This window comes from Mirounga leonina, unplaced genomic scaffold (genome assembly GCF_011800145.1).
Source record: "Mirounga leonina isolate KUSES-001 unplaced genomic scaffold, KU_Mleo_1.0 Mir_92, whole genome shotgun sequence".
Taxonomy (NCBI): Eukaryota; Metazoa; Chordata; class Mammalia; order Carnivora; family Phocidae; genus Mirounga; species Mirounga leonina.
The window spans coordinates 4800554-4813457 of record NW_023270852.1 but is presented as its reverse complement, the minus strand read 5'-3'; the positions used below and the strand labels follow the sequence as shown (position 1 = coordinate 4813457).

Here is a 12904-nt window from a genome sequence, read left to right as displayed (position 1 = left end):
TGGAGCTGGACTGCCTGGGTTTGAATCCTCACTCTGTACTTTCTAGCTGTATGATCCTGACCAAATTATTTCACCTCTCTGTCCTCAGTTTTCTCATCTAGAAGATGAGAACGAGTACCTACCTCATAGGGTGACGGTGGGGGATTAAATGAGGTAATGAGTGGAAAGTACTTAAAAAAGTGCCTGGCATCCAATTGCTTTGTTATAGATCTGTTATAGTTTTGGGGGCAGTAGAGGTCAGTGGTTACGAACGTGGGCTGAAGTCAGAGGGGATTCAGGTCTTGGCTCTACTCTCTCTGGATTGTGGATCATTGAGTGAGTCATAGAATCTTCCTATACCTCAGTTCCTCACCTGTATAAACTGAGCTAGGAATCATTACCTTGTATGGGTGCCATGAGAACTGAAATGGCAAATGCAAAGTGCCAAGTGCTGGGTGTGGGTGCAGTACACGCTAGGTGCTGTCATTTTAGTAGATGGCAGCTACTGTTCCTGCCCTCAGATGCTGGAGGTGAACCGCTGCTGGGCCCTGACATCCATAGGTCCTATGCACTGTTCAGTGGGCGGATGAGGAGTGTGGAGAGACCACAAAAGTTATTCCCATTTATGTGTAGGTCCTGGGTGGTGTACACTTAGCTAAATGAGACCCAGTCCGCTTGGGCTCAGATATGGGGGCATCCCAGCACACCGGTAACTACAGAATACAATAGTGTGCCTGGAGCAAGGAATTTTGAGGGTCCTAAGGAGGAAATATCTAGTTGAGTAGTCTTTCTAGAAGAGGTTTTTAAGATAAGTCTCAAGAAACATCCATGTAAATGGGAGAAGTTGGAGAAAATACTGGTCATGAAGAGCTCTGAATCCCAGGCGAAGGTATTTTTCCTCAATTCAGTAAGAAATGGGATATTTTGTATTGCCAGGTGGCTGTGAGATGAGAGCTGGAGTCTGAAAAATGTTCAGGTGCACTGGGCCAACAAACTGTGGTTTAGCAACCCTACTGTCTGGCTTGCACTGCCATCAGACTCTGGTGCTTTTAGAAGATGATATTTGGAGAGGGATATGCCTAGTTCAATTTTAATGCCAAATTAATTATGTTTTTCTAACACATTTCCAAAAACCAATGTGAAGGTGGCTAGTTAACCTCATTGTATCACCTTATTATTGCATGCAAACTAGAGATAAAATGCATTAGTATCTACCTGTGGTGGTGGATACCTACATGCATGAGAAAATTGTATAGAAATACAGGTACACACAAATGAGTACAATTAAGACTGGGGAGATGTCAATAAGATGGGTGGACTGCATCAATGTCAATATCCCGATTGTGCTATATTATAGTTTTGGAGGACATTACCATTGGGAAGAACTGGGCAAAGTGAACAAAAGATTTCCTTGTAGTATTATTTTTTACAGCATGTGAATCTTCAATTATCACAACAAAAATCCCAATTAAAAAATTAGTAAAAGTTATGTTTTGTACAGAATGTGCCATAGGAAGTCACATTCTGCTTCCCTCAATTATCCATATTTAGGGGGCTTAGGGACACATAAAATAGGCGCCATTATTTATCTTGGGGCTCCAATCGGAAAGGAGAGCAAAGTGCCTAGAAGGAAAGAGGTCAACAGTACAGGAATTGCTTTGCTACTCTGATCTTCGTGAAACTGCCCATGACAGTTATCGAACACTTTTGACAAGTTCTGCCACAGAGGGCTGACTTTACCCTGCTGTTTTCTGATGTACCTACTGAGTCTACTATGTCACTTTTGCGCCTTCAGAGCTGGCGTTAAAATTCTTTTATAATGGAAGAGAAGTTTATCCACACACACAAAAGGAGTGGCCTGAAGTTGCCGGATGTAGCATTTTAAAAATCGGGGAGTTTTTACCTAACCCATTACTTTCGAGAAGTACAAACCACACGGATGAGTGAACTTAATTTCTCGAGCAAGCTGGAGAAGACCGTGCTAGCAGGGCAGGATCATTACGAACTCCGTAATCATGCTTTCTCTGCTATGTTAAAGGTTTCCCTTCCCAACAAAAGGGCCGACATCGACTTGAATGAGCGCCGCGAACTTTCATAAAGTGGAAGAGCGGAAGAAATGGCAGGCCGGGAATCCGGCCCCGGGAAGGCTTCCACGGCGCTGGAGAACCACCACTTGAATTTCCAGGAAAGAAACTTCTCTTCCCCGAACTTGCCGACTTCCGCGAGCCCGGGAGCGCTCTAAGCGGTCGGCTGACCTTCCGCGTCCCGGATGAGGGAAACTGAGGCAGGGAGGGCGCGGCGCGCGCCGCTTCGGCCTCGGCGCCCGCCCCGGACGAGGGAACCCGGGCTTCCAGAGCTCTCGGCGCGGACGCAAGCACCTCGGAGCCGCCCGCCACCCCGCCCTACTCGGGACAAAGCCCGAGCCCGCGCCGGGAGGCGGGGGTGCGGGGTGGGGGGTGGGGGGTGGGGGGGCAGGGCGGCTCCCGCGCGCGCCCCGCTCCCCCGTGGGCGCGAGACTCCGCCCCGCCGCCCCTGCGGGGGGAGCCCGCGCCCCAACAGCGAGTCGGCCGCGCCGGCCCGCCCCGAAGCCCCATGACGTCACCGGCGGCGGCAGGCCCCGCCCCCGGCCCCGGGCGGCAGGCCGCATGACGTCACCGAGGCCCCACCCCTCCGGAGCGAGTTCGGTCCTGGCGTTCATTTCATTCCTGTCCTCATTCCGAACATTCTTAGCATCGCTCGCGCCGCGCCGCGCCGCCCGAGCCGAGCCGAGCCTCTGCAGCCGCCGCCGCGGCCCCGCCGCCCGCCGCGGGCGCCCACCAAGCACTTTGCAGACTCGCTTCCACCCTGCGGGCCAGTCCGCGCGGCGGGGCCCGGGCCCGGGGCGGCCGCGTCCGGGGACAGGCCATGCAGTGAAACCCCCCCACCCCGTCCGCCTTTGCCCGGAGCCGCGGGCAGCAGCCCAGTGCGCCCAGCCGGCCCCGGGGCAGGAGCGGTGCTAGGCAGGGGTGGGGTGGCCCGGCCCGGGGACCGGGAGCCGGGGAGGGAGCCGGGCACCGAGCTGCGGGCGGGGGAAGCGGCGCCGAAGTTTGCCTCGGACTCGCCGGGCGCTGCGGCGGCTCCCTTTGCCGAGGTAAGTTGGCGCGCGGGGCTGATGCTGGGCGCGGGCGGCGCACGGGCGCCGGGGGCGGGGGGCCGGCGGCGCGTTCGGCTCCGGCCGCTCTTTCTCTGCGGGCTCCGCTTTGTGTGCGGCGGGCGGGCACGCGGAGGGCCGGGGCCGGGGCCCCCGCGTCGCCCTCAAGGTGAGCGGCCGGGCGCCGCCGCGCGAGTTGCCGGGACGCCAAGTTGGGCCGCGCGCTGAGGAGCCCGCGCGGCAACAGGCGGCCCCCGGCGGCGGCCCTGGAGGCGCCCGGCCGCGCCGCGCCCCCCGCGCCCCCCGCGCCTGCCCGCCCGCCCGCGCGCACACGCACACACCCTCACACCCTCGGGCAGTCTTCACGGTTTGCTCGGGGAAGTCAGAAGTTCGGAGCGGGCGCGGGCGGGGAGAGCCGCCGGCGCCGCCTCGGAGCCCGCAGCCGGCCGCCCCCCCGCGCGCCCCCTCCAGGCGCCGGGGCCCCCCGAGGCCGGCCCGGGGTCCGCGCCGACTCGTGCTGCCCGCGGGGGTCCGCTCCTTCTCAAAGATGAAAGAAGGCACGGTCGCCTTTGCCGCTTCTCCAGGACTGTTGCTGCCGCCGCCGCCGCCGCTTCATTGCACATTCAAGTGGAAAATTTTCAGGAGTCAGCAGAAACATTGTGTCCAAAAAAGACTGAGTCGCAGTTACCACCAAACCCTGGAGGAGACTCTCCCTGGAAAACTTCCCTTCGGTAGGAAATACTGGGGGATTTGTTTGTTTATTGGAAGAGAAATGATCCCCAGGAGAGGAGAAAATCAGGGTGTACTTCTAGTCTTTGTTCATAGCAGCAACACTGTTTTCAAAAGTCCAGAGGCCCGCTTTCAAGAAAGTTCAACTTCCATGAGTTTCTTTTTTCTGAAATGCATTTGTGTGTATATATATATATATATATTTTTTTTTTTTTAACTGAAGCAACATTTTAAACGAGTTGAAAACAATGGAGGGCTCACACTTCCCTTATTCTCCTCCCACGAAAATAAATAAAATCCAGATCATAATTTTCTTTGCTTTTTAATTGTCTTTCTTTTTAAAGATTTATTTAAAGTTGAATGGTGTCACTGTATAAAAATATTTATGAAACAATGAAATAGCAGCCACCAGCATTTCTCAGGAGGCTTGTTAACTTCTTAGAAGCAAGTGGCTGCCTGTGATTTGCAGAAATGAAAATTGACCTCAGTAAGCACTGGAAACTTAGAGACAGATGATGTTCCAGGAGCGGGTAATGTAAAAAGGCCTGTTTTTTTTTTTTTTAAAACAGTGCCTTGGAGGGAGCCCAGGTCCTGAGACAGAAAGGTCTGCAAAACCTATCACATTTCAAAATGGTTAAACAAGAAAATTTAAAATGCTACAGATACTGCAAAGGAGCAGAACACTTAACAGTTCAGGGCAACCACATGTTTCTTCCTCCCCACCCTTCTCCTTGAGTGTTTGTGGAAGTTTTGGTGGTCTGATCGCTTGTGGTGTGCTGGGTGCATGCAGGTGGTTACCTGAGTAGACGGATCCCTTAGGAGCATGTGATCTGACTGCATTGTCAGAACAGGCAGTGGGCTCCTTTCTCTGCAGTGTGCAGTGGCTTTTGCTGGTGTGTCATGCGTGGGGCTTCTCTGCCAGGGTACTCTGAGGCAGTGGTTGGGGAACGTATTTCAGGCTGTGCCCAGTGCTTCGTCCTTTCACTATTGGGCTTGTGCCCTTTTGTAAATAGAAGGATCTTTGGGGCCAGACTTAGATCCAACTTTGGTTAAGAATCTTTCCTCTTCAGAAGGAAATAGTAGAACTAATTACAAAGTGACTCAGGAAAGACAAATGGATTAGTTGAACCTTGTCAACAGCGAGGTTTTGAATCGTTGATTGTTTTTTTTGGGGGGGGGGAGGCTTAATTTTCTAATCTCGTTATTTCCATAAATGGTCACAGATATTTTTGTTTAGTATTTCTTTGCATGTGCAACTCGGTGTTGAGCTCTCAGGTTTCAGATTTTAAAGAGTTTGTAATTCTTTTATTTGTTGTTGGTATAAAAAAATGAACTGATAAGCTGTATTCATTACTGGTTCTTGCTGATGGTATAAAAGTGCCAATGTAGACCATTTTATTTTTACTTTAATGATAAGTATTATTTGGCCTGCAGTTTTAGGGGAATATTAGAATAGTCTTTCTTTTCTTTTTTTTATTACAATTTTGAAACAAAACCAATGTGACACTTTGCTTTGACAGTATGATTTGAAGAAATATAGGAAAGAATCTTTGTATAGATTCCTCCTCTCAGTGATCTTTCATCAAGTAACAAATAGAACTCCATCCAGAGAACATGCTTGAGGGACTGTTGGAGTTTGTGGTTTTTTTTTTTTCCTTTTTTTTCCTTTTCCCAAAACATAAACCAGGACTCACCACGACATATACTTAATTTAAAGAGGGAGGGCAACCTAGTTTAGTTTGAGCCGGATTGAAACAAATTTCTCACGGAGAGGCTGGAGAGGCCGAGAGGCGCTTCCTTGCATTGTGGTACAACGTGTGCCTAGGCCCCAGCAGCAAACTAATTATATGTAAGGGCAGGTTTTGGGCGGGGTGAAGCGGGGTAGGGGGGCACTCTGGGGGAAGTCAGCTTCTTCCCTTCCCCTTTTCCTCTACCTCTCTGTTACTTTATACAGCAAGAATTATGTATTCATACACTCACTTTGGGGACTAATGTCCCCTTTTATTAAGAACAAGGACAAGCAAGTCATAAGGAAAAGGGTGTTGGGGTTTTCGCTGCTTGGGCTTCAGTCATTTAGAAACAATTTTGAATTCTGACGCTGCAGATCAAGTATAGGAGGGCATTTCTCAGTGGGAAAATTTGAGAATACAGTTGTAGTGTATCATCCGTTTCTAGATCATATTTGTTATATCTTCAGTAGAAAAGTATGTAACAGGAACAGTTGGAGAATGTAGATCTCAAATGTTAGTTAGGCCTTTGAAGAAGTGAGCTGTGCCATAACAATATTTTTAAGGTTCCTTGTTTTAGAAACGGATCGATCTGTCATACATGGTGGTCAAACCAGAGTCTGTGCATCTGTGGGATTAACTTTTTTCTCTAATCTCCTGTACTATTACGTGTTAATTGTGAGCATAATTATAGTGCCTGCAAATGAAAATCGTGGTGTTTTATCCCTCCAAAGGTTGGTGCAAATAACTGCATGTAGGAACCAGCATCCGCACGATGACCGTGTTCACGCGCAGACAGTCGGTAGATAACACTTTCAAGCTCATATTTTAGGCACGTTGTCTTGTTTCCAAGAAAGAGATTGCGAAAGAATAAAAATGCTGCCGAGTGAAAGCTGTGCCTAGGGGTTGGATCCCTTTAGTGATCAAACTTTTTAGGTCTGTTTTTTCCAAAGACTGAGGACTACTGGCCAGAGCAAGTGTCCAGCTTCCTCTGACGCACTGCGAAGAAGTTGGAGCCCACCTTTCTGTCGATCAAGGGGTGCACGGACTGCAGCTTCCTCTTTAGAGTTCAGAACCTGGAACTGCAGCAAGTGCTAGAGTCCTACTTCTGAACTCGGCAAAAAAAGTACAGTGTAAGCTTCCTGCCCTTTGACAGACTTGGGCTCTGCTGCTGGGCTATTGGGGACTAACGGATGGCTGGAATGATCTTTTATAGCTGCCTGGTGCTTTTTCTCATTTTATCTGTAGACGCCACAGATTACGCTGTGGTATTTAAATTAGATCCCAAATCATGTTTGAACAATATCAGTGATATATTTTATTCTTTCACATTCACAAAGGTGATAAAGTCAAGTAATTCAGGTCCATGTTAAGCTCTTAATGTTTCCGGGTTGGGCTTTTTGACAAATACCGACTTAGTCCCCCTTGTCTTGTAATGACTGCATACTTCTAAGATTGGGAAGTTTGGGCCTTCCCTCTTCTGGGATAGTTTGTGGAATGCTAGAATATTTGGATCTAAATATCTGGGGTATTTTTGTGTATAATTTTATTTTGTTTCAAACCTGTGAGTTATAGATTCTCATCATCAGCTTTTTTGACCCTATCCCATATTGGAACTTAAGAGTTGAAATTCAGCCATCTCTTCAGAGAGCTTCAGGTTTCCTTGTGGTGCCGAATAAGAGAATTTTGGAATATGTATTTTTATTTTAGTGAAATCAAATGGGATGCCCTGAAGGGTGGGTTTTGAGGATGGTATTTCTTACAGGGTGGGTCCCACTCAGCTCTTAAGTTCTGTCCACTGGCTTTTTGCATGGTTGGGAAGATTCTCAGAAAATAGTTTCCATAGTCTGGGAATCCTAGCTAACTGTGAAACCACTGGTCTCTCTTCTGATTGGAAAGGGGAGGGGGATCTTAGAGGCTGTCTTTTCTACTTTTGTGGCAAGCTAAGGGAAGTCTCCATCTTGGCTGTATCCTGTCTCCACCCCCTCCCACGCCCCCATATTTACTATCCCCATCAATATTTACTATCCTGATGTAATTTTCTGCTCTTTTTGACATTAGTTTTTAAGGCTCTGTCCTAGGATTTCATAAGCAGTTTTAGTTTGAGGAACAGGGCCCAGCATTGGAAAATGGGTTTAAAAGAAAAAAGCAGCTTATTAACGAACAAGTTAAGCACCACCATCATCTCCAGTGGGGAATTCTGGTTGCTTTTAGGCATCTGACAGATTAGATGTATGTGTACAGTGACTGAAACACTATTGACTGGGAATATACAACAATGACGAGTGCTGTTGTTTTTACTGATACATAAACTGAAAAACTGCTGCTAATGGTGGGAAATGTTAATTATGTGAGAACATATTGAACTTATATTCTCTGGCATGAACTTTTAAAAAAAATGCATGAACTGCGCTGCTTTTTTATAGGCACAGCTTTCTAATTATCATAATTCAGTTCAGCTCCGCTCTTGGATGGAGTTCAAGTGCAATCTCAATTTAACTTGAAAGGAGTTTTTTTTTTTTTAAACTGAGAATGTTTAAGAAAATTTGAAAAGTTCATCCAAGAATGTTGTCTGCTAAGGTGTTGGTAATTGGGGTGTGTGTGTGTGTGAAATGAGTGCCTTTTTATAATAGTTAACTAGATCTGATTGTTAGATTGACTGTCCTTTTTTTTGTTTTTTGTTTTTGTTTTTGCTTTGCACTGTATCCAAACCTGCATCTTGTACATTTTTGCACAACCAGATGCTCTGTGTTGCTGAGTTCTCTTTGAAAACCAGTGTCTTTTCCCTAATAGACTGTAAACTAAATAAATATTTTATTACCATTAATGATATAATCTCTGTAAAGATAGGAACCTCTTTAGAGGGTAGCAGAAATCTTAGGAATTCATACAACGAAACCCACCATTAATCTTGGTTACCAACCAAGCCTTTAGAAGGTAGAGCTCCTCATTTGTCTTTACATCTTGACTTGATGGCATTCTGTGACAGGAGTTGTCTTTGGCAGCATTCATTCACTGTCTTCTGTCCTTTAAATTTTCTATGACCTCCGTGCCTTTTCCAAGAAAAAAAAAAAGTTAATGAAGCCCAGGCGCCAGATCCTCTGCGGAATGGATTTTAATTGGAAGAAAGAACAACTTCAGCTGGACCTTCCGACTTTGTCCAGTCTGACTTCTGCTGAAATGCAAAGGGAGCCCGCAGAAACCAAATGACTTCATTTGCCCTGGCACTTAAGAGCCGAATTCACTTCCATGGTGGTGAAATAAAAGGAGCCAAGTGTTTTAAATAGCCACTCCCCGAGGCCCGCCCGCCCGAGTGTTTGGAGAAAAGCGCATTGTCTGCTCGCAGCTCTGGCTGGGAGCCGGCCTGACTCGCCCTCCCCCACCAGGCAGCTCCATTGGCGGAGCTGACATCTGGTTTTCTCTGTTCACCTGCTGTATACCTGGACGCGCGCGCACCCCCCCACGTCGCGTGCATGCGTTGTGCCCTGTGGGTAACGCACATTTTTGACGTTGAAGGTGTGTTGTGTTTTAAGTCCCTCCCGGGATAGGGGGAGGCACAAGGCTAATAGCACAAAATAAAATGTAAACACAGCAGCCACCCCACATGCCGCTGCTGCTGGGTTTCTGTCCGACGGTGCTCTCTGGGTAGGCGTGCCTATTGTTGTGGCCGCAACAGGCGGCAGAAGTTGGGGCACCATATGGCGGATGTGGGCCTCAGATAAGCTGTCTGGTAATTTAGCTTATCAATAGCATTTTGATATGCTTCATTTTCAGATCACCCATCACTGTGGCTGGGGATGTCCTGGGGGCTAACTGATTGCAAACCATTGAAACCATTGTGAGCGATGCTTCCTTTGGTGGAATCTCTTTCAACCCTTTCTCCCTGGCTGCCTTTTCATCTCAAAGCCTTTGGGAGACCGTGATGGTTAGAGTTAGAAAGAGCCCCGTCAGCTGAGGGGACGGCAGCCCCGTCCTGAAATCTGGAACACTCGAAGACCTCATCAAGTATATCCATGGAGAGCGAAACAGAAAACAAGCTACCTAATAGCACTTTTTATGTAGGCAGCGCTGAGAAATTCCCGTAATTCAAAATCTGCCTTTGTTTTAAACACTGGAGAGAGAAGGCCGATATTGTTGTTTTCTTATTTTGATAAAAGGTTTCTAGTTTTGTTCTTTCAAAATAACCTCCCTCATTTCCTTTCACCTTTGAGTTTTACCTTAATCATAAAATGTAAAATTGATTGATGTCTATGTAACTGGAAACCAGGAGAAGAGGCCTGTGATTTGGAGGCAGGAAGCAGCTTCCTTTATGACTAGGAATTGTTAAAGAGGGAAATACTTCCGGAACACTTCTACTCAGGTGTCTGGTGAAGCTGAAGGAAAATTACGCTTCCAGTGGGGAACCGACAGAGGGACTCTTGCCCGAGTTGCTGGAGCCGACTCAGGGATTCTGCACATAGTAGGTGGCTCTGTGGAAATTTGAGGATGTGCATCACCATGTGCTTATCAGCAGTGTGAATCTCATTCAGCAAATCCTTGTGTCCCTGATACGTGCCAGGCACTGGGGGAAGAAGCCAGGATCAGACCAGCTGCCCCCTTCCCAGCCCACCCTCCCTGGATGTTCTCGCTCACCTTTCTAGGCCCCTCATTTTTTCCCACATTTTGACTTCTGAGTTTGTAATGCATTGTACACAGATCCTTTTGCGTGGCTAATTCAGGATGATTCTGCCTCAAATCCAGGTCAGCTACTTCCCACGCCTGCCCCAGGGAGCCTCTGCCGCACCAGCGTTCCTCCCTGAGCACGTGCCCTGCGGCCTCCACAGATCTTTCAACAGCCTGGACATTACCCCTGCAGATTTAGGAGGGCTGGGCTGGGGGCAAAGTTTCTGTATTTTTAAGAGGTCCACAGTGGTGTCCGCCTCTGGTTGGGAACCCTTGCTCTAGATAGTCTACTTCGTCAGATCCAGTCAGTCTAAATTTGACCATCCCTCCTAACTCTGAATGGGATTTTTCTCCCCCGTATTTGTGAACAAATACCGAATCTTTATGGAATTCACTAAGATGGACTTGGTTGGTTTTAAAAATATAGTCGTATAAAGATAAGGCTGCACCTTTCTATGCAGGAAAAGCAATACAATGAACAAAACCATCTTCCCCCTGTTAGGCAATCATCTGCTACCCCTTGGGAGTGTAGCAGTTGATTCCAGATGTGATTACAGAGGTGAGGTGTGTGTCAGGCTTGCCGGCAAGGGGTTTAAGGGACTAATTCTTGTCTGGTTGCTTGCAGAGGTGGTTTTACTTTCTGGGTAGTGAGGCTGCTCACAGAGCTCCTCGAGTGGTATCCCTTGATGTAGCAGAGTGCGGGGGATGGGGAGGCTGATCCTGACAGCGTCCAAGAGATGAGCCTGCTGCTGCTAAACCACACTTGCCTTTTCATTCCTTTCTTCTCTCTTCTTCCACCTTGGGCACTTTGAAATCCAGATGCTCCCAGTTTTGTGTAGAAGTCCCACTTGCCTCTGGATGTTTAAACATTTACAGGTACTACCGGGTGCCAGGGATTTGGTGATCGGCCAAAGGTGGTCAAAGAACGGTGATCGGTGAACACCCCTGCAAAGTTTGTAGTTTGGCGAGGGAAACGGGCCTGTAAAGAGGTCATCACCATGTAGTGGGGAAGCTGTATGTTTGATACTTCGTGGGTTCCAAGATGCAGCTTTTCATATATTTGAAGTTGAGACGTGTTCTGCAGTCGTGGCTGGCCAGGCGGTGGTCATGGTCTGCCATGAGGTTGCACACACTCCTCAAAGCCTGTGGAAGAGATGCAGGAGAGGAAGAGAATCCCGGAGCCCGCTCTGGGGCATTCCTGAGGATGCTCTTGATGCCATCAGTGCTCTTGGCACGAGGGTGATAGTGTGTGGAAAAGCATGGATGCTGATCTCTCTCTGAGAAGTTGTTTTAGGTATATCGCACCCGATTTATTTTGCTTATTATTTTCCTCTTTATGTGCAAGATTGACGTATGCTTAAAAAAGTTACAATGTGTATGAAATTCGATTTTTGAGCGATAAGGCAGGATTCTCCATGGTTTTTTTCACAGCAGTATTTTTTAGAAATAAAATCATGTTGCATTTTACAACCGTTGGCGTGTTAGAGTTGATGAAATGTTGAAGAACCATGTTTGCATCTCTATCCATAAGGATCTGTGAGATTTTATATTATTGACGGGTTGTTTTGAGGGAGTGGTTTGGGAAGGGGCTTTTATTTTTTAAGCAGGTGTAGCTTCTAGGAGCATGAATTCCCTTGTGAAACATCAGAATAAAGGGAAAATAACTCCGTTGTCTAAGTGCTCTTGATAATAGCCTAGCAGCCGTGTTGCTCAGTGGTAGGCACTGAGGAAAACTTTTAGAGAAAGTGATGTTGGAGTTGGGTCTTGAAGGGAAAGCGTTTATTTTTTATTTATTTTTCTGCCAGATGCCATTTTGGAAGTAGTGTGGAACTAAGTCGTTAAGAAACAAATGACCCCCTTGAAATACTCTCCAGAGTAGTGACCTCAACCCTCAAACAGCGATAGAAAAGGTTTATTGCTGCCGGTCATGAGCTCCTCTAGATCTGAACCTATAGATCCGAAACTCAGCTATGAGCAATTAATTGAAAGAAGCGGAGGGAACTGGTTGACAAGGGGAGTGGGAAGTTTCCTGATTCTGGTTTGGAAAAAGGCAGGATAATTAGTTTAAAAAACCCAGGTTTGGAGTAGGACATGCCTTAGTTGGACTTTGGCTCAGCCGCTTTCTGGTTCTGTGGCCTTGGACAAATTGCCATCTGAGCCTTGGTATCCTAATCTCTGAATTTCAGTAGAATGCCTCCTGTATGCCTGACATGTAATACATGCTCAGGAAATAGCAATTTCCTTTTTTTTTTTTTTTTTTTTAAGATTTATTTATTTGTCTCAGAGAGAGAGAACAGGTGGGGAGGAGGGGGAGAGGGAGAAGCAGGCTCCCCGCTGAGCAAGGAGCCCCATGCTGGGCATGATCCCAGGGTTTGGGATCATGACCTGAGCCAAAGGCAGACGCTTAACCGACTGAGCCACCCAGGTACCCCAGTAAATAGCAATTTCAGATGTTATCTTGAATGCTAGGTCTTCACAGATTTCCTGCCAGGTCAGCCTGGACAGTGACTCTTGAGGGGCATCCCAAGCTGAGGCAGAGTTACTTAGAAGAGCTGGGCTTCAGGTCTCAGACAAATGGATTCAAATTCATGAGTGGCCGAGGTATCCCATGAAGTCTGAGACCATTAATTGCTTTGAACCATACTTCTTCTATTAATAAGTGATGGAGGAAACCCAT

General features: G+C 47.5%; 1 protein-coding gene across 2 annotated transcripts in view; it reads left to right on the top strand.

Annotated features, from left to right (window-relative positions):
• The first annotated feature begins 2677 nt into the window (after nt 1-2677).
• The window catches only part of TEAD1 (TEA domain transcription factor 1), a 261961-nt gene continuing 251734 nt past the window's right edge, over nt 2678-12904 (top strand). The window contains exons 1-2 of one of the 2 annotated variants that reach the window (XM_034995473.1): nt 3049-3109; nt 3694-3840. The gene's annotated coding sequence lies outside the window, so the exon portion shown is untranslated. Of the gene's footprint in view, nt 3110-3693; nt 3841-12904 lie in introns of both variants that reach the window. The other variant, XM_034995475.1, reaches the window with a different exon arrangement.